The sequence below is a fragment of the Protopterus annectens genome, chromosome 8.part0 (genome assembly GCF_019279795.1).
Source record: "Protopterus annectens isolate FY-2018-M chromosome 8.part0, PAN1.0, whole genome shotgun sequence".
NCBI classification, from domain to species: domain Eukaryota; kingdom Metazoa; phylum Chordata; order Ceratodontiformes; family Protopteridae; genus Protopterus; species Protopterus annectens.
In genome coordinates, this window is record NC_056741.1 from 1547342896 (window position 1) to 1547363836 (window position 20941).

A 20941-nucleotide genomic window follows, 5' to 3' on the forward strand; every position below is an offset into this window, starting at 1 on the left:
TGAGCCCTGCTTAAAAAAGGCACTATGGTGGTAGCAAGAGCCTTATCCAGCATTCCAAAGTCCAAGGGTGACAGGTGCAAGCTGTCCATAGTGAAGCTACGTGGCATGTTGAGCATGTCACCATAGGCTGACAGACGCTGTATCCCCTATGAATTAAACAAATTTGTTAGGCAACTGTTAAATGTGATATGTGTGTCCATATACTGTGATATCATACTTGGTGAGTGTAAGATGCTAGACAAGGTCAGGGTCATACTGGCCTGGGCAACATGATCAGAGTGTTCCTCCGTGTATCATGTCATGTGGTCCAGGGAGTAACGTCTGAGGTTATACACACCAGCATAGACAATGATGGTGCCAGTCCTGTACTTGCTTTGGAGTGACCTGACTGCCTGTGTTATGCGGCATATCCTGGCACCCAACAGACAGCCCAAAGTGACTATTCCCTTGTTAGGGCTGGTGAGTGGTACATCAGTGTGTCTGACAATAAGTGTCACCTATTACAAGTGTATTAGGTGTGTTGTTTAGCCCGAAGGGCAGTGACTGTGTGGCACACTGACATTGTGAACTATGTGATATGTGGGTATTGTAGTGGGGTAGCAGGTGTGTGTGTCTGCTTTGGAGGTCTCTGCTGCTTAGGTAGAGTACATTTACAGCATCCGAGTATGTCTATGTGTGATAATGTGGTTTGAGTGCTGTTGCTAGAGGATATGTGAGACTGATATGTGGTGTGTGTGGTTACCTTCACCACCTGATAGACTGTGCCAGTCATGGGTCGAGAGAGTTCATCACCCTGTATGTCTATATAGGTGCATCTCACACATATATCTGAGTTTGTTGGGAGGAGGAGAGGGTTGTCTGTGTACATGAGGCAGATGTGACATTGTGTCAATATCACAATATCCACTAGCTGAACTGAAGAGTACACACGAAACCAACCCCTGGACATGCCAGGATATTATCATGACATACACTGTAGCCTGATCAAAAGGGTGTTAAGAGTGTAAAAGAATATAACAGGGATTAGTGCTCATGTTTGTTGGTGTTTTGTAAAGAGTAGCTGGGAAGGAGTCCAGACTGAATCATGACACCTCCTTCAGCTATGTCATAAATAGCAATGTACACCCATATATGTCATGAGTCAGGGCCAACTGTACCTGAGTGACAATGCCGACATCATGATAAGCAGGCCCATATGTACATAGCCATCTCCCACTGACAATAGTCCACATCATCATACCAGGAGATATCACATGTAGAATGGATGAGCAGATACCCCCACTGCCAAAAGCATGGCAGCAAGTGGAATACATTGATTCCCAATATGTGTCATGCACAAACTACAGAACAAACAGATCATGCACCTGAACAGTCAGCTGAGCCTCACCCCTACACAGGATGTGGAACCGTTGAATGTGTCACAGCTACATATGGCACTCCCCACAAGTGTTGGTGCACAACACACCATGGGAAGTCAAGTCCAGTATGCCTATGAAGTCTGATCTGCAAGGTCAATGAGTCCATCATGGTTGCAGTCATAAACAGAGCTATTGGAAGCTGACATACACACAACCCTACCAACCGTGGTATGTTCATGTGCGGATCATGGTTTCCAAACATGCTAGACTGTTTGCAAGGCAGCCACCCAGGACATACATCAATGAACACATCTACACATGTGTCACATAGACTTTGAATAGTCCTTTATCAACATCCCAGACACATGTAGTATCCACAAAACCAACAAGCTGTGCATAAATATGTGTTGACATATGATGGAATGTCAATGTGTCCACAGATAGATCACACAAGGTAAGGATTCTGAGGTCTTGTGCAAGCTGTTGACACCTGCTGACCCACATGGACCATTCCTGGAATGGCATAAAACAAAGTGAACACACATCACCATGTCCAGTGTGATGATGTCACCATCCTACAAATACAGCTGGAGAAGGGAAACCAGTCAGTAAAGCGAATAGCGCACCATGTTAATGCGTTTCTCTCTCTAGTATCATAACATAGTTAGATAGGGGTTTGAATCCTACAAACAGTGAGTGTGTGTGGGGGGGGGGTTGTGTGTATGTGTGCATTTTCCTGTGAGAGGTGTCCCATTTTTGGAGACTGGGAAAACTCACTAAAAGAGGTACATTCCTCTTTGGAAAGACTGATGATGTCACCATCCTACAAATATAGCCGGAGAAGGGAATCCAGCCAATAAAGCAAATAGCGCGCTGTGTTAATGCATCTCTCTCTAGTATCATAACATCGTTAAGTAGGGGTTTGAATCCTGCAAACAGTGAGTGTGTATGTATGTGTGCATTTTCCTGTGAGAGGTGTCCCATTTTTGGAGACTGGGAAAACTCACTAAAAGAGGTACATTCCTCTTTGGAAAGACTGATGATGTCACCATCCTACAAATATAGCCGGAGAAGGGAATCCAGCCAGTAAAGCAAATAGCGCGCTGTGTTAATGCATCTCTCTCTAGTATCATAACATCGTTAAGTAGGGGTTTGAATCCTGCAAACAGTGAGTGTGTATGTATGTGTGCAGTTTCCTTTGAGAGGTGTCCCCTTTTTGGAGACTGGGAAAACTCACTAAAAGAGGTACATTCCTCTTTGGAAAGACTGATGATGTCACCATCCTACAAATACAGCCGGAGAAGGGAAACCAGCCAGTAAAGCAAATAGCATGCCGTGTTAATGCGTCTCTCTCTAGTATCATAACATAGTTAGGTAGGGGTTTGAATCCTGCAAATATAGCATGCCCTGTTAATGCGTCTCTCTCTAGTATCATAACATAGTTAGGTAGGGGTTTGAATCCTGCAAATGCTGACTGTGTGTGTGTCACTGTTGGTCAATGCAGTGTGGGTTTTGCTTTTACTATGGTATGACATACTATGATTACAACAGTAAGTACATTGCACACATCAGGTATCTGCATGGCAAATATATATGTGTACATGTCCCCTCAATCAGTACATAGGTGTGAAGTCTGCATACTACATGAATACATTTGTTTCCATTGACAGGTTGTGCCGCTGCTTCTCAGATCATAGGTCACATATGTATGTATATGACAAGGCCATCCACTGTCATATTCTGTGGCACACACACACCCATGACAGTTACTTAAGAGTAGTGTGACTGAGGGTATATGCCTGGGGTATATGTCAGACATGGTCATACACAACAAAGTCTGCCAAGAATGGACAGTCTTTATAGGTGTACAACTACCTTGTGGATATGCATTCAGGCCTCTAATGTCTTATGTGATACACCTTGGGACTCCACAATACCTATGGATATGTGGATACCAAGGGACACATGACATAACATGGGTTTGTATGTACACAATGGTACCCAACATACATGTTGAGGGCTACCACCTGTGTGGTACTGACGGGATAGTATGTATAGTACATGAGGATGACTATGCCATAGTCGGCTTACTGCTATACAGCATGTATCAGACAATAGGTATCTGTCTGCATGATACCCTTGCGTAGGATATGCGTCCCATCCAGGGAATGCATTGTAGGCCAATCCATGCATTTCCAGATTTGGATGGACACATCCCTAGTGTGTGCATGTACCTAAGGGGGCTATATGACAAACAGGTGTGGTCACAGTAATGGGTGGCGGTCATTACCACTGGTTAGTGTTATAGTGTAGCACCGGAAGGATCCAATTGATACTGGGTTCCCTACTACTGTATGTCATTTGTCAGGACATCACCCAATGATTGCTTATAGTCATGCTGTTGAGGTTGTGTATACTACCAGACTGCAAATCATTGACAGATATTAACGGTGTCACCCACAGCATAGTGTCAACCCATGTCATACACCCATCTACCCATGTTAGTACATAACTGTAGTAGAATGCATACTGGCCATTGAAAGATGCTATGAGATGTTAACCATGTGTATGACAGGGTATGCCACATGTCCCGTGTATCCACTACGCACGTACATCCAGACAGTGTGAACCCACCATGTTCACAGATGTACACTTGCTAATCTGTACTGCACACATCACACACGTACTGTCCACTTACTAACACATGCTGGCAACACATTACACTTCAGCCAAGTGGCACATGGGTGGATAATAAATACTCAGACCTAACAGTGGTGTAAACAATGCTACATTGACAATCAGAGCTTTGATGCATAATGTCTGCTCAGATATACCTACAAGGATTTAGTTACACTTCCTTGTTGACAACTTGCTATTATTGTTACACTGCTATAGTGTCACCCTGTGCATCAGCACCATGTTAGCCTGTCCCTCCATCAAAAATGCAGATGACAGGAGGTGGCACAGGTATCATCATATGCACAGGGCGTTTTGTTGTTTGCCAGAGCATGACATTTTATTTTATTTTTATTTTGCATTTGTTGACCGGGCTAGTCTGGCTGGATACATGTCCATTTTCAGCAGAGGCCCGAGGAGAAAAGCTCCACTAAATACTAAGTACATTACAAATAATCATCACTGTTAAGAAATAGCAAAAATTGGAAGTCATAACAACACACAGAATGAAAGATAATTTCAAAGAGAAACAAGTTTACAATAAGCAGTTCATTACATATTAGCAATTATACATAAAATGTACATAGTTAGATTAGAACAGAAAAAGGAGGAGAAATCACACAGGTAGTGATGAGAAGAGTGAAGGAGAAATAGAGTATGAGAAAGAGGTTAGTCAGGTGTACTGCAGGAACAAAGCCAATGATTGAGGTAGTACAGTTTAATTTTCTGTTTGAATTGTGGTAGGGATGTAGTCAAAGTTATGTCACTAGGTAAGAGATTCCAGCTTCTACCTATAGTGTTAGTGAATAGAGAACCACCTGCTGTGTTGTTTACCTTTATTGATTTTGCCATGAGTTTACTAGAGGAGCAAAGTGAGTTAAGATTGTTGTAAGGGATTAGAAGTTGAGAGAGTATTGGGGTGTTGTCAGGTAGGTGTAATATGTTGTGGGCTATAGTGAGTTGAGGAATTTTTAGGTAGTTTTGAAATTGAGCCAGCCAAGTTGTTTTAGATTTATACAATGGTGGGTCCTAAAGGGGTTACTAGTGGCGAAGCGAGCTATGTTATTATAGCAAGTTGCAAGTTTGTTAAGATTGTTTTTCTTGAGGTTTGTATAAATGGGGAAGCATATAGGAGAGTAGATAGGAGATGAGATTGTGCAATTTTGGTTCTTGTTGCTGGGGTTAGAAAAGGTTTGATGCATATAGGGATCCAATTTTCTATTAACAACCTTGATGGTGTTGTTAATGTGCTGATCAAGGAAAGATTATTGTCAATGGTTATTCCTAAAAGTTTAGTAGTTGGATCAGGTGAGATGATAGTGCCATTATTAGAAGAAATGGTAAAGTTTAAAGGGGGGGACCGAGTGGTGGGGCAGAAGAGGAGGAGTTTAGTTTTTTGCATTTAGTAGGAGAAACCGACTAGAAAACCAAGTTTCTACTGAGTTAAAGGTATTTTGGGTCAATGAGCTCAGTTCAGTAGAGGAAGGTGCCGAGCAGATAAGGGTAGAATCATCTGCATATTGTATGCATGTTGCTTGTGGGATAGCAGTCTGAAGATCGTTAATAAAGAGGGAGAACAGAAGTGGACCCAGAATGGAGCCCTGGGGAACTCCGATGGAAATGGGCAAGAGAGATGAGATATGGTTTTCCCATATTACTGCTTGTTGTCTGTTGTTAAGATAAAATTTAAACCAATTAGTGGCTAGTTTATCACAAGGGAGATTCAAGAATGTTAATTAAGAGAGTGGTTGACCATGTCGAAAGCTTTAGAGAGATCAATGAAAAGAGCGGAAGAGAGAGTATTGTTGTTTCGATTTTTGTTGATAGTATCTACAAAGGATAGAAGGGCAGTGGTGGTACTGTGATGGGGTCTGAAACCATGCTGGCAGTTTGCTATTATGCTGTGAAGAGAGAGATGGTGTACAAGTTGCTGATGAATACATTTTTCCATGATTTTTGCTAGGGGTGAAAGAAGGGCAATTGGTCTAAAGTTGGAAAGGTCAAGGGAGTTACCACCTTTATGCAGTGGGATAATATAGGAGACTTTCTAGATATCAGGGACGGTTCCTTCTTGGATAGTTCTGTTGATAAGTAAGGATATAGGATATGCAATTTCTTTGGCAGCTTTCTGAAGGAAAAGAGAAGGGAGCTTGTCAGCAGAAGGGGTACAGGGTTTCAGTTTGTGAATGAGTTTGTAGATGAAAGAGGTAGATATAGGTTTTAGAGAGAAGTTGAAGGAAGAGGTAGTTATGTTAGATGGTATATGAGAGTTGTTAGGGTTCATTTGTTTGGCTAGGGTTTGAATAGTTTCAGAAAAGAAAGAGTTGAAAGCATTAGCAGTCTGGAGAGGGGTTTCTGGGTCAGCATTTAGTGGGGAAGGAGTTTTAGCAGTTCCTGGGGAAAGAAGTCTATTTACTGATGACCAGAACTGTTTAGGGTTGTTAATATGAGTTTCCTGAAGTTTACAGTAGAAGTTTCTCTTGTCAGAGATTATTGATTTTTTTCGCTAAATTTCGAAGCTGACGGAAATTAACTAAATCAGGGTTTTGTTTATTGCATCTCCATTTTGTCTATGCTTTGTTTCTAGCAAGCATGAGTTTTTTAGTATTGGTGGTCAGCCATGGGGCAGATTTGGTCTTTACTCTAATAGAGCGTTCTGGAGCATGTGAATCAAGTATGGATAAGAATGTAGAATTAAAGAATAATACTGCTTCCTCCAGGGGGAGTGATTTTAAGCAATTCCATTTACATACTCTCAGTTCAGCTTTAAAAAGGTCTATGTTAAAGTGCTTGACAGATCGAATTAGCAATTCCATTTACATACTCTCAGTTCAGCTTTAAAAAGGTCTATGTTAAAGTGCTTGACAGATCAAATTAGCCTTGTATTTGGGAGGTTAACATATTCTGATTTTTGCCTAGTAATGTAGGTTAGGCAGTGGTCGCTGATGTTGTCTGGCATAGTACCTACCTTATATATTGTGACATTGACCCATCCAATTGACATGTGTGTGTGTGTGTGTGTGTGTGTGTGTGTGTGTGTGTGTGTGTGTGTGTGTGTGTGTGTGTGAGGGACAACAGTAAAGCACGGGCCAATGTTGATGTAATGTGTGTGTATGTGTGAGCCCTAGTTGTTTGCTTAATGTGTGTGTGTCTGCATGCACACAGCTCCACCATGTGGCGGCCATATATGGTAGTTTGTGGGACAGCCACAGACTGTACCTGCTAGGCTGTACAGATCACTGTCTCCGGCCACGGACACAGTACCTGTGCCTGGCAGGGGTGCTACGAACAGTATCGGATACAAACCCTGACTGGGTACTGTCATCAGAGGCAGAAGTATGATGACTGGACCCATGTGTCTGCTGGGACTGGCCAGAGCCACGTGCACGTGGTCTACTGGGACGGTCAATGGACAGGCCAGCCCCAGCATTGCTGGGGCTGGTACTGCCACTACAGGAGCGGTTGTGAACTGTGGGCTGTCCGCGACCACTGCCAGCTGTTGCTGTTGCTGGCAGGCGTCCGCGTCGATGTCACAACTGTCCCGCATGGTCCTGGCTCAAGGAAGACATGTTGTGGAGGGCATCTATTGTCTCCCCCCAATGTCTATCAACGACCTTGGTGTAAGTCCGGATGACACCGGCAAGGTCACAGATGCTGTCATTGATAGTGGTATAATGTGCCCTCTGCGCCCTAAGTCCCTGCCTGGTGTACTGTTCCATACGTGCCTGAGCCTGCATTACAGCCTGGAACATACTGGTCATCGTAAGACCTGTGAGGGCACGCCTGCCAGGGGCAATATGACCAGTGGTGCTCCCCCGAGAACCCCTGGAGCTCTGCCTATGTGGTACCATTCCGGGTCTATGGCTATGGCTGCTGTGAGGGGATGCAAGTGACATGGGTATCACACTCTCCTGGTCAATGCCAACTGTATGCTGTCCCTCGCCTATGGCCATTGGTGGTGAGGGATGTATTGACAGTATGAGTGTGCACATAAATGGGGTTGAACACTATGTACTGTCGACTGGCGGACCAACGACAGACCCTGTCAAATCTCCCTGTGCCAAAATACATGTGTCATCATCACCACTATTCGTCCCAGTGGCTTCAGGTCGCTTGCTGGTTTCGCCAACCCCTAACTCAGCACCTGTGAGAGGAAGACAGGAAACACACTTTACGGTCTGCACATGCACACATGAACACATGCACACATGCACACATGAACACATGCACACTCCTCACTACAGCAGATACACACACACAACAGCAATCCAAAACATACTCAATAGTGGTTGAAGGTGGGTGACAGTATCACAAGGCAAACAGTCACGTCACACATGTCAGCATGCAGAATATGTGTTGATCAAGCCCATGCAGTGTGAGTGTAGACAGCCATAGTTAATGACAGTGTACATGGCTGTGGTGCATGTGTGTACATGTTCAGTGATTGCCTACACCCTGGAACACAATGTGTGCAAGGACACGACATTTCTGTGCAAGTATTATAAGCTCTGCAATATTTTGTGCATCATCACTCACAGGTATACATACCATGGCTGCATGTGTTATCTGTGTGTCACACAGATTTCCATGTCTGAATGCAGTGTCTGTGTCTGTAGCAGATAATTGTGGACACAGGTGTAGCACATGCATGCTATGTACACACACGGGATGAGTGGTGCATGTATACATGATGGAATACCAATCCTGCACATGTCCATTGTACAGTGGTTATGGTGAGTGTGGGGCTGGTACTGCCACTACGGGAGCGGTTGTGAACTGTGGGCTGTCCGCGACCACTGCCAGCTGTTGCTGTTGCTGGCAGGCATCCGCGTCGATGTCGCAACTGTCCCGCATGGTCCTGGCTCAAGGAAGACATGTTGTGGAGGGCATCTATTGTCTCCCCCCAATGTCTATCAATGACCTTGGTGTAAGTCCGGATGGCACCGGCAAGGTCACAGATGCTGTCATTGATAGTGGTATAATGTGCCCTCTGCGCCCTAAGTCCCTGCCTGGTGTACTGTTCCATACGTGCCTGAGCCTGCATTACAGCCTGGAACATACTGGTCATCATAAGATCTGTGAGGGCACGCCTGCCAGGGGCAATATGACCAGTGGTGCTCCCCCGAGAACCCCTGGAGCTCTGCCTATGTGGTACCATTCCGGGTCTATGGCTATGGCTGCTGTGAGGGGATGCAAGTGACATGGGTATCACACTCTCCTGGTCAATGCCAACTGTATGCTGTCCCTCGCCTATGGCCATTGGTGGTGAGGGATGTATTGACAGTATGAGTGTGCACATAAATGGGGTTGAACACTATGTACTGTCGACTGGCGGACCAACGACAGACCCTGTCAAATCTCCCTGTGCCAAAATACATGTGTCATCATCACCACTATTCGTCCCAGTGGCTTCAGGTCGCTTGCTGGTTTCGCCAACCCCTAACTCAGCACCTGTGGGAGGAAGACAGGAAACACACTTTATGGTCTGCACATGCACACATGAACACATGCACACATGCACACATGAACACATGCACACTCCTCACTACAGCAGATACACACACACAACAGCAATCCAAAACATACTCAATAGTGGTTGAAGGTGGGTGACAGTATCACAAGGCAAACAGTCACGTCACACGTGTCAGCATGCAGAATATGTGTTGATCAAGCCCATGCAGTGTGAGTGTAGACAGCCATAGTTGGTGCATGTGTGTACATGTTCAGTGATTGCCTACACCCTGGAACACAATGAGTGCAAGGACACGACATTTCTGTGCAAGTATTATAAGCTCTGCAATATTTTGTGCATCATCACTCACAGGTATACATACCATGGCTGCATGTGTTATCTGTGTGTCACACAGATTTCCATGTCTGAATGCAGTGTCTGTGTCTGTAGCAGATAATTGTGGACACAGGTGTAGCACATGCATGCTATGTACACACACGGGATGAGTGGTGCATGTATACATGATGGAATACCAATCCTGCACATGTCCATTGTACAGTGGTTATGGTGAGTGTGGGGCATATTCCAGATATGCCAGTGCCAGCCATGACATTGCATGGTACATGGCTGCAACAGTCAACATCACACATACCCAATGTGTGTCATGAGACCTATATACCCAATATCATTCCAGGACAAATATGTGTCATTTTGTACAGAATGCGACTGCTATGCATATTGTTTATAGTTGCATATGTTTGCACACACACAACATGCTATGCATAATGTGTGTAGGTGCATATGTGTGCACACACACAACATGGAGGTGCAAAGCAATGACAGCTATGTGTAGTACTGTGGTCACTGTAACTGTATGGGGTGTAGTACCATTAGCCATCATCATCATGCATCATGCATCATGTGGTCACTCAAGGCCACTAAAGTGTGTTAGACCACTGCCTAGCATGCTGTACCTGAACCGCAGTGCCATGGCTAAGTTCACAATTACACAGCCACATTGCACAAGGGTGTGTGAGGTGCCCAATAGGGAGCATTGCCTAACATGACTGTGTTATGTGTTGAAGAGTGTTGCACAGCCCCATGCTAGGCCACTACCCCTCAGGTATATTATGTGTGGTGTGTGGATGACATGTGCGATACTGAAGTGTGACCTGGCAGCGGGTGTCTGGTTACACTATGTGTAGCATGTTGAGGTGTACGTATGACAAACGTGTTATGTTGTGTACATGAGTGTCAACTATGCCTATCCAGTGTGCAGTACAGTGTTGCCACATTTGTGTCTGATGCTCTGTGCATTGCATGTGATTGAGGCAGCTACTGACTTTACTGAGATGTTTAACGTCTCACAGCAAACATGCACAGCATGCCTTATGCATAGGTGTGTTATGTGTACATGGCCTACACCTCACCTATGACATGCACATTTCAATACCAATTTTAAAGTGTTAACACACTCACCAGCATGTATCGTCTGCCCTGCTGTCACACCAGAGGGACCTACAAGAATATGACACAGTTTGTCAGTGTCCACAACTGTGGCATTGCTACTGTGAGTGTGCTAAACTACAGTAGAAGAACAGGCATAGGTGTATGGATACTATTCAAAATATCAGTATTGCACACAATAGGCAGCACAACTGCTGAACACAGTACACATCTCACATATGCATAATCTAACAATACAGGTAACAGTAGTCTACAGCTAGGGCATGTTACCTGCACACTCCATGTCACCATGCTGGGTGGCTCCGGCCTCCATGATGACACATGTGTGATGTTGTTGCTGCTGTAGGCCAGGAGCCACCACACTTAGGAGCAGTTCCTCCACTCTGGTGAGGGGGGGTGTATGGCCACCCCAGCACCTGTGGCAAGCTGTTGTCTATGGATATCAGACGCACGCCGCCGGACATGTCTAATTAAGTCACTGCAGTGATGGCGTACCTGCTCATATGTCCGGTTATGCATGCCTATATCATTTACCCAACAAACAAGTTCTTGCCACAGTGCAGTACGCTCATGCTGGTGCTGGCTGGCCCTGGAAAACAGCGGGGTATAGTGCTGAACCAGGGTGTGGTGGATTTCCTGTTCCTCTGCGGTTGTGTAGGAGGGATTCGTTTGATGAGCCATAAGCCTGGAAGACAAGTAAACGATATGTGTGAGCAAGTCATGTGGCACACTTAACATTATACAGTACAGATATCAGTTAACTGCCATATATAGCATCTGTTCATCTGTCAGGGGATACACACATTCAATACCACATATCAGTGCTCAGCCCATAACTGGCTGACAGTGCCTGCCACACTCCATATAACAAACCAGTATACACCAGCACTCGGCATACTGTTTGGGATCCAATGCACAGCCTCGCCACGGGGGTACATATCAAGCTAATGCATGAAGAAATATGTCATCCATCGCAATGAATGTGAAGTACAGTTATAGTATAACCAGTAACCCACCCTAGTCATTGATGCCATACCCTACCTACCATATGTGCACAGTTGTTAATATAGCTGGCATACTGCTGTAACAGAGTACACATGTTGCTAGGTACACACGCAAACCCTGCAACACACATGTGATTGCAGACATGGTACAGGCATCATTACACACACATCAGACATGCATACAATGCAGAAATGTATGCTGACACAGATCAGCATTTCCTGTGTACCTTACAGTACTGTGTGCCCCTACTTACATATACCTATGCCTGAGGTATGTAATCTGTGCAGACTACAGGAAACACACAAGACAGTGTTACCAGGGAATGCAAACATACACCATACTGTGCTGTTTAGGCCTACAGCTTCAGGTAGTATAACAGTTCAAATGTCAGCTGGATTCACCAGCAGTACCATTTACTGAGCATACATATATTGCTTCAGCCTACGATGGGACACCACAGTCATACGCAAGGAACTACATCGCAACATATGCCTTCCTACTATGTCTGCATCCCAAAAACTGACACATCTTTCTCTGGCCTCACACCTAGGACACAAACGACCATGACAGAAACAACCTCACACTAAGCTATCACACCATTACAGACCTTGCACACATTCACTGTCACACTCATTCCACCTCACATAGCAGGTATTCCACTGAGTACATGTGTGTGTGCATTGTGTCATAGGTAGGTAATATGCTATTTGCCCTAGGGCCTACAGCAGCCTGGCCATATGCTACCCTGGCCTTTGACACACATGTAATTTGATTTCACTTGCTCCTGTCAACCGGATACACAGAGGAGATTCCCAGGGTGTGCTACCTATCCCCTAGGCAATCATCAGGGGTATGTATGACGTCTGCTACTGAGGAGCCTTGTTTGTTAATGCTGGGTGATTTTCTCCAGAGTATGGCATATTTGACAATAGGAGCCTATCCCTCCAGCATGTGCTGTTTAGTGAGGTGGCGGGGATTAGGGACCTAGGCAGTGTAGCCCGGTGGGATTGTGAGGTGTTGACATGGTGGTTGTCTGACTGCTATGGGTGTGACATACCTCTGTATGTTCGGCAGAGGTAACCTCTGGGTAGCCGGTATGCAATGCACTGTAGCTGTAGTTATGTCAGTCAGTCTGCATAGGGTATGTGTTTGAGGGCAGTATTACTCTTTGTGAGGTATGTCTGTGGCTTTCCACTTGCTGTAGTTGTCATGTGAGGTACATACCACATGGGGCATTGTGATGAGTTCAGGGGAACACTGACCTATATTTCCATACATGACACAACGTTTGTGATGACACATACCACGTAGACAGATTACAAGACTAGTGTGGCACTGTGAATATCAAAGGGGAGGCTACTGTCCACCTGTGTCCCATGTTCCCTTCTGACACCCTCAGTGTTAGGCATGCAACCACCTATTTGGTAGTTAGTGGGTAAAGTGTTTTGGAATGGGGTATGGCACTGCGGTATCACCACTGGTGTTCAGTCCATGCCTTGGTCACCAGGCACCTGTTGCAATATGTCTGAACCCGTGTCTCCCTCTCTCACTCTATATATGTATATATATATATATATATATATATATATATATATATATATATATATCTATATATGAATATATATATATATATATATATATATATATATATATATATATATATATATATGAATATATATATATATATATATATATATATATATATATACATATCTCTCTCTCTCTCATATAAATATATATATATATATATATATATACATATCTATATATATATATATATATATATATATATATATATATATATACATATCTATATATATATATATATATATATATATATATATATATATATACAGATATCTATATATATCCATATATATCCATATATATCTGTATACATCTATATATCTCTATATATCTATATATGTATATATCTATATATGTATATATATCTATATATGTATATATCTATATATCTACATATCTATATATGTATATATATCCATATAAGTATATATGTATATATATCTATATCTATATATATATATATATATATATATATAGATATATATAGATATATACACAAATGCTTATAAACATCCATTGCTGTACATATACATGCACATATAGGCACATATACTGCCCACCTTTCATGGTGGGAATATCAATTATGAAACAGTTGTGAAACATACAATTATGTAATAATATTGCACAGTGTTGTGCAGAATGCATTTCACTGTCCTCAGGCCGTATAGCTGTAGGAGACCTCACTGGCTATAACTCAGTCCCACAGCATTTAACCACCACATGGCATATACCTGCACTGCTTTCTGTTTTCAATGCCGCACACTACAACCTACATAGATATGTGCACATAGCAACCTTCAACTACATATATATGCCCAGCCTTCACTAACAGTTGCAGTATGTCCCTTGCCCTATGCCCATCTGCATATACATATAGATACAGACTGCTACCACATATGGAGGGTTCACATTATGTAGAGTACCCTTCAGACACATCATTCGGATGCCAGCAAATACATCTCTGTTACATACCTTACCTTTGTATTTCTCACCTCTGTCTGTTGTACCTGTTGATGTGGGTTTTTTTTTTTGTTTTGTTTTTTTTTTTTTGTTTGGTGTCTCCAACTGCCTCTGTTTGTTTGTCTGTGTGTCTGTCTCTGTCTGTCTGTCTGTCTCTCTCGCTCTCTCTCTTTCTCTCCAGTTGCTGCAATGATATGATTACGTGTGGACAGCAAGTACAGGCTGCTTTTGTATGTATCTGCACATGTGCATGTGATGGCCTCTGCACCAGTCGGTGCCCACCATTTAGTAATTGCATGCAGCCTGCTGTGTGGTAATTGCAGTTCTCACTGTGATTTCAGGACAGTGCCATAAAATGATAGGTTAGGTAGGCCTAGGCCTTTCAGTTTTGCAAGGTGGGGACCATGCTTGTTTGCTGTGGACACTGTTGTGTCAGTCAGAAGGTTGGTATTTGTCTCATATCTGAAGCTGGGTTGTAGCCAGTGAAATGCATGTTGTACTGAAACCTGACTGTTGCTTCTTCCAGTACACTCTTCTCAGTGTGTAAGTTTACTCACACCTCCTAATGCTAACACTGGATACATGGGAGTATGTACTTTATTTTGGAATTAGGGAATTAACTGGCATACTACAGTAGTTATTGCAATGTATTCCTATGGCTTTCCTATTTTCCCTTTACATTCACTCCTTGTAATGCATGTTATATTTCTTTATTGCGATGTATTCATATGGCTTTTCTATTTTCCCTTTACATTCACTCCTTGTAATGCATGTTATATTTCTTTCAGCACCAAGTTATTGAATATCTGCTGTGGCTTAGTGGTACATCATGCAGACTGGTGAGTCCAAGGTGTGGGGTTTGAGACGGAGAAGGGTATTTTATTTTGCTGCTGAGCAGTACAAGGGCCTTGTCATACAGAGTGACTAAGGCACTTTTAAGCAGTTGTAAGTGGGTTTGCGTGGGTTGGTGCAACGCTTAGCGATGCTAAGCTAAGCTTAGCTTAGCTTATTTTATATTAGCAATACTAAGCTAAGCTTGGCGTAGCTTATCATATCTTAGCAATGCTAAGCTAAGTGCACACATGTGCACACTGTTGCAAACATGCTTACTACTGTTTACAAGTACTCACTCCCGCTAATCCCCGCACTCATTTCTTTGACAGAAAAGTAAATGGGGAGATAGGAATGTGGTGATAAAGGGTGCACAAAGAGGGGAAGACAGTAGGGAAACCAGCTTGGGATGTACACGATGGGTGTGGAGAAGGTCCATAGCTGCCCATTTTTTTACCAGCAACAGCTGTGCATATCCAATACATTAGGTGGGATATTTGAAACCTTCCACCCCTGAGAGAGGGATGAGGACAACTAAGTATGTTGTACTACCAGTTATGAATATCAGGCACATGTACTGTTTGTAAACTGCTATACTGTCATTAGTACGTTACTCACTTCTGAACAGTTTGTGGTTTGTTTGTGTTGACATTAGCACAGTCTGCTCAGGACAACTGGACATATTTCTGTACTGTGTATGCCTACCTACACCCTTGGTTGTGCATGACTACACGGGTATATAGTACCTTTGGGTAGGGGTGCTGAACTGCAGAGTGCATTATTTATTATCGTGTGATGTTTATCTTACTGAACATGCAGAGTTGCTGTGTATCTGTAAGTCTATGAAGGCTTGTAGTCTGTCTGAGTAGCTCCCACATGTGGACATATCCAGATGGTAGACAGAGGTCAGCCTAGTATTCTTTGACTGTGCACCACAGTAGTGTTTTCAGCACCTGAACAATGGCATTGTCACAGGTGGTTGCTAGCAGTACATGGCTACATCCTTTGATATTTCTGTGTTGTACTTCTATATAAGGGCATGCTTGTGGGATTCATTCTACAGCTATTTGCAGAGTGTGTAACAACAGACAAGCTGATATGCCTTTGTGTTTCTGACTCTTCCAGGCCTCAGATACTCTCACGTATATATTTGAACAGCCTCAGGGAAAGGTACATATAACTGGGATACACCTGTCATATAGTTCAGACATTTTGCAGTTCAGACTTTGCGGGATTCAGAGCATATCTATTACTATACCTTTTCTGATGTGCAAGTGGTGTCTTCTTTCACTTATTGACATTTGTCATTAAGTGAGATTCAACACCTTTCCGCCTACTGTTAGTACATTTCACAGGGAGTCAGAGGGGCACAGCTAACATTTGTTTACAAATCAGGGTCATCACTGAAGAGCAGTCACTGTTCGGAGGTCTGGCCTGTGACCTATGCCAATATGCCAGTGTTTATCATGCTCTGATACTCTGTGGGGTTTGTAAGCTGCTACTGTAACCTTATTCCCTACTAGCATGGCTGATTCTCTTTTCACAGTCATGTCATGCAATTCAACAACACCTGCTGGTTAAGGCCCACAGAACAAGATTTGTGTTATGCCATTCCTATTTTCCCTTTACATTCACTCATGGTAATGCATGATATATTGCTTTCAGCACTAAGCTATTGTATATCTGCTGTGGTGTAGTGGTACTTCATGCAGACTGGTGAGTCAAAGGTCCTGGGTTCGAGACTGACAAGGATATTTTATTTTGCTGCTGAGCAGTACAAGGACCTTGTCATACAGAGTGACTAAGGCATTTTTAAGCAGTTGTAAGTGGGTTTGTGCAGGTTTGCACGATGCTTAGCAATGCTTAGCTAAGTGCACACAAGCTCACACTCACACACCCCCACTAACTCCTGCTTAAAAGGGCTTACTCCCGCTAACCCCCGCGCTAATTTCTTTTAAAGAAAAGAAAATGGGGAGATAGGAAAGTGGTGAAAAAGGGGGCACAAAGAGGGAAAGACAGTAGGGAAACCAGCTCGGGATGTGCAGGATGGGTGTAGGGAAGGTCCATAGCTGCCCATTTCTTTACCAGCAACAGCTGTGTTTGAAATTTGGTGAGAAATTTGAAACTTTCCACCCCTGAGAGAGGGGTGAGGACAACAAAATATGTTGTACTGCCAATTAGAATTATCAGTTTACATGTCCAGCGGACATGTGTGTGAATTGGGCAGCTATGTATGGGGCGTAATTTTTTTGTGGGAACAGATTGTCCTTTTTTTTTTATTTTTTCTTTCAGGTGAGAGTGGAATGTGAGGTAGAGGATGTAGGTATATTTGGGGAGGTAGGTTGGGGAGGTAAACAGACAAGACAAACAAGACACATACAGGGGCGGAGTTTGACACATGGGGTGGGTGAACACAATTGATGGGGAAGGTTGTTTGGAAATTGCAAGCCCATGAGCCCACAGATGGTAACAGTGGAACTGAGATCCCCACCCATGGGCAGTCACCACTGCAGCTTCACAGCCCAGAGGGTGGCTGTGCTGGGGGCTGAGTAGGACGGGCAGGCTCACCCGAGAGACACTCCACTCTCGCCTCAAGCTGGCGTAGGGGATCAGCGACTGAATGCTGGATCTCCCTACGCACCACAGCCCGGACCCTTCGAAGGGTGACAGGTGGCCCTTCTCCATCCACACTTGCACGGGGGGGATGAGCCCCATCCCCTGCAGTGCTTCCACCCAAAGGTGGCACAAGACCAACGGAGGAGGGGAGCCCGGGATGGGCACTGGAGCTGCTGGTGCTAGGTGCACTCACCAACTGAGGAGGGACAGGTGGGTCCGCTGGGACCGGCCTTCCCATATGTTCTGTTATTAGGTGTGTTTAATTACAACATAAACAACAGCATTCCAGATTAGTTGTAACAGCATGCAGTAATATTCCCATTAACCCAACACACCAAGGTTCCAACAGTTGAACAGCAAGCATAACACATGCATATATTGAACGACAGTGGATATTCCAACAGCATGCAGGGATGTTTGGTAGCAACAGGCCACCATGAACGTGGTGTTTGAACAGGGCACATGCATCAACATCAATGCAAATATTTATAAAACAAAAGGACATATGTCCCAACAAATATTTAAGGTTACACACACCCATTGAGGTGTGGAATTGCATGGTTTATGCACATACGGTAGGGTGTAGAAAAAAACTTGGTTAACATCTTATAATGACCTTTTAGTCTACACTACATTCCCAGTGACTGCAAGTGTATATCCCCTACCTGTATTATTACACTTGCCACCATACATTAGGTTGTGTCATGGGTTTGGCTAGTTCAATATATGCCTGACCTATATCTGACATACTAACTGTCCAGGATGCAGATGTTACTGCTACATATTTCTTGTTTGCATTTATATTTCTTTATCTACATATCTGGGATGTTTTCACATGACATTTTCACTTCGATCTGTACAGAACCCTGCATTTCTTGACACACACTCACATTTCTGGTGAATAGTTATATGCTACATGTGTGCCAGGTTTACTTATTCATGCCATCCAGTAACTGACTATTGTGGACTCTATATATGTTTCACAGCTACTAGCACTTCCATCACCCACTTTATATGGGACTGCATAACTCTGGGTTGCCAGCACATTTTCAAACAGTACTGTTTGTATAATGCAAAGGTACAACAACATTTCAGACTCTGTGACACAGACACACTCTGGGTTTTAGACCTTTATTAATGACATTGCACACTTTTCCACAGGCTCACTCCTTTATTTGTTTTAACGGTGTTTATGGCAGACATGTTCAAGACATATTATACCTTTATTAATAGGTTAGAACAATCTTTTTTCAGGCTCACTCACTTATGTTATATGACAGTGCCTGCAGGGATATTATTCCAGACATATGTTACCTTTCTTAATGGGTTACTACACTCTTTTTCTGCCTCTCTGACGTTTTTGTCTGACAGTACATGCAGAGGACTTATTTAGGCAATTCTATGGCTGTTTTATTGGACTACAACACTTTCTTTCATGCTCCCGCCCATATTTTATATAACAATACATGCAGAATAATCACTAACCTGCCTGGTGATGCAGCCTTAGCAGCCTATCAGCATAGGCTTGCTGATTCACAGCACGGTCACCTGCAGCTGTAAAGTAAATGAACAGATATTGAGACATACCTGCCCATTATACATACTCCATTATCAATTCTTACATACTGCATTCCATGGCTACATACTCAGTTGTGGGGTATTCTGCATCCCACGGGCCTCCTGTATCCACTGGTTCAGGCGGTCCTGCTTTCGTCTCTTCAGGTCTGCATGGTGGTGACGGACCTGCTCACCAGTCCGAGGAATGCCTGTGGCACTGGTGAGGTCATGAGCTAACCGGTTCCAAGCCTCTGCCTTGTACTCCATTCCTTGGAACTGGCCCTGCAAGAGTCTTGTCTCGTGACGGTTGTCAAGGAGCCAAACCATGTATTTGGACTCCTCGATGCCCCAACGTTGCGCTCGGAAGCATGAACCCTCTCCTGCACCTGCTGTTCTGACTGCAAATGTGAGCTACAATCAATTATGGTGAGTATTCCCACCTATGGGGCTTAAATATGCCGCATTTCCCGCACTTTTTTGTGATTGGCCATTTTGTACAATTCTCGGCTGACTGCAGACCTGCTTAGTAATGGTTAAACTACCATTCGTAAGTTTATGAATGTTAATAGTTGCTGCTTCCCCTATGTTGTCATGGCTTAGTGGTTCTGTACTTTGATTACGATGCAAAGGGTCCTGGGTTCAAACGTTGTCATTCTTTTATTTTAATACTGTCTAGACAGACTAGGGGGTGTGGCTGCGTTTAAGCAACTTAGCTCTATGTTGCTCCCCGGTGCCCTACGGTGCCCTGGTTGGCATGGCATGCCCGTCCGCACAAACACATTGCGCTGGGTAAAGCGCTTTTAAACTTTGGGCAACTCTATTGCACTGGGTAAAGTGCTATTACACTATGGGCAACTCTGTTTAGCTGAATGAAGCGCTATTACACTATGGGCAACTCTGTTTAGCTGGGCAAAGTGCTATTAAACTATGGGCACCTGTGTTTAGCTGTGTAAAGCATTGCTTAACAGCAGGCTATTATATATCTGGGTCCTTTAAAAATATATATTTTGTTCACTGATACATTGGCCATGTCACTGCTTTTAATAAAATTTTAATCATATATGTCTGGTATTATTTCAAATACTGATTTAAAACATAAATAAGAAGGTGAGTGGTGGGACTTGAACCGTGAATGCCTTCTCTTTGTGCATACGCTCTACTATTACGCTATTGCTATTTGAATTAATTTGCATAAGTATTTCTTATATGCTCTTCAATGTCACAATTGCTAACTGTGGTTAAGCAATAGGCACACCCGCGCAAACAAGCACAAATACAGACAGCTATATCGTGGATTTAAAAAAATAAAATTAATATTTTACGTTTTATAACTGTGATGGGGGTTTACAGTGTCAGGGAGTGTGGTGTTGGGTGCAAGTACATTTGAGCGAACTCGCTCTTGTCTGTTGACATTATGCTTTTTAAAACCTTG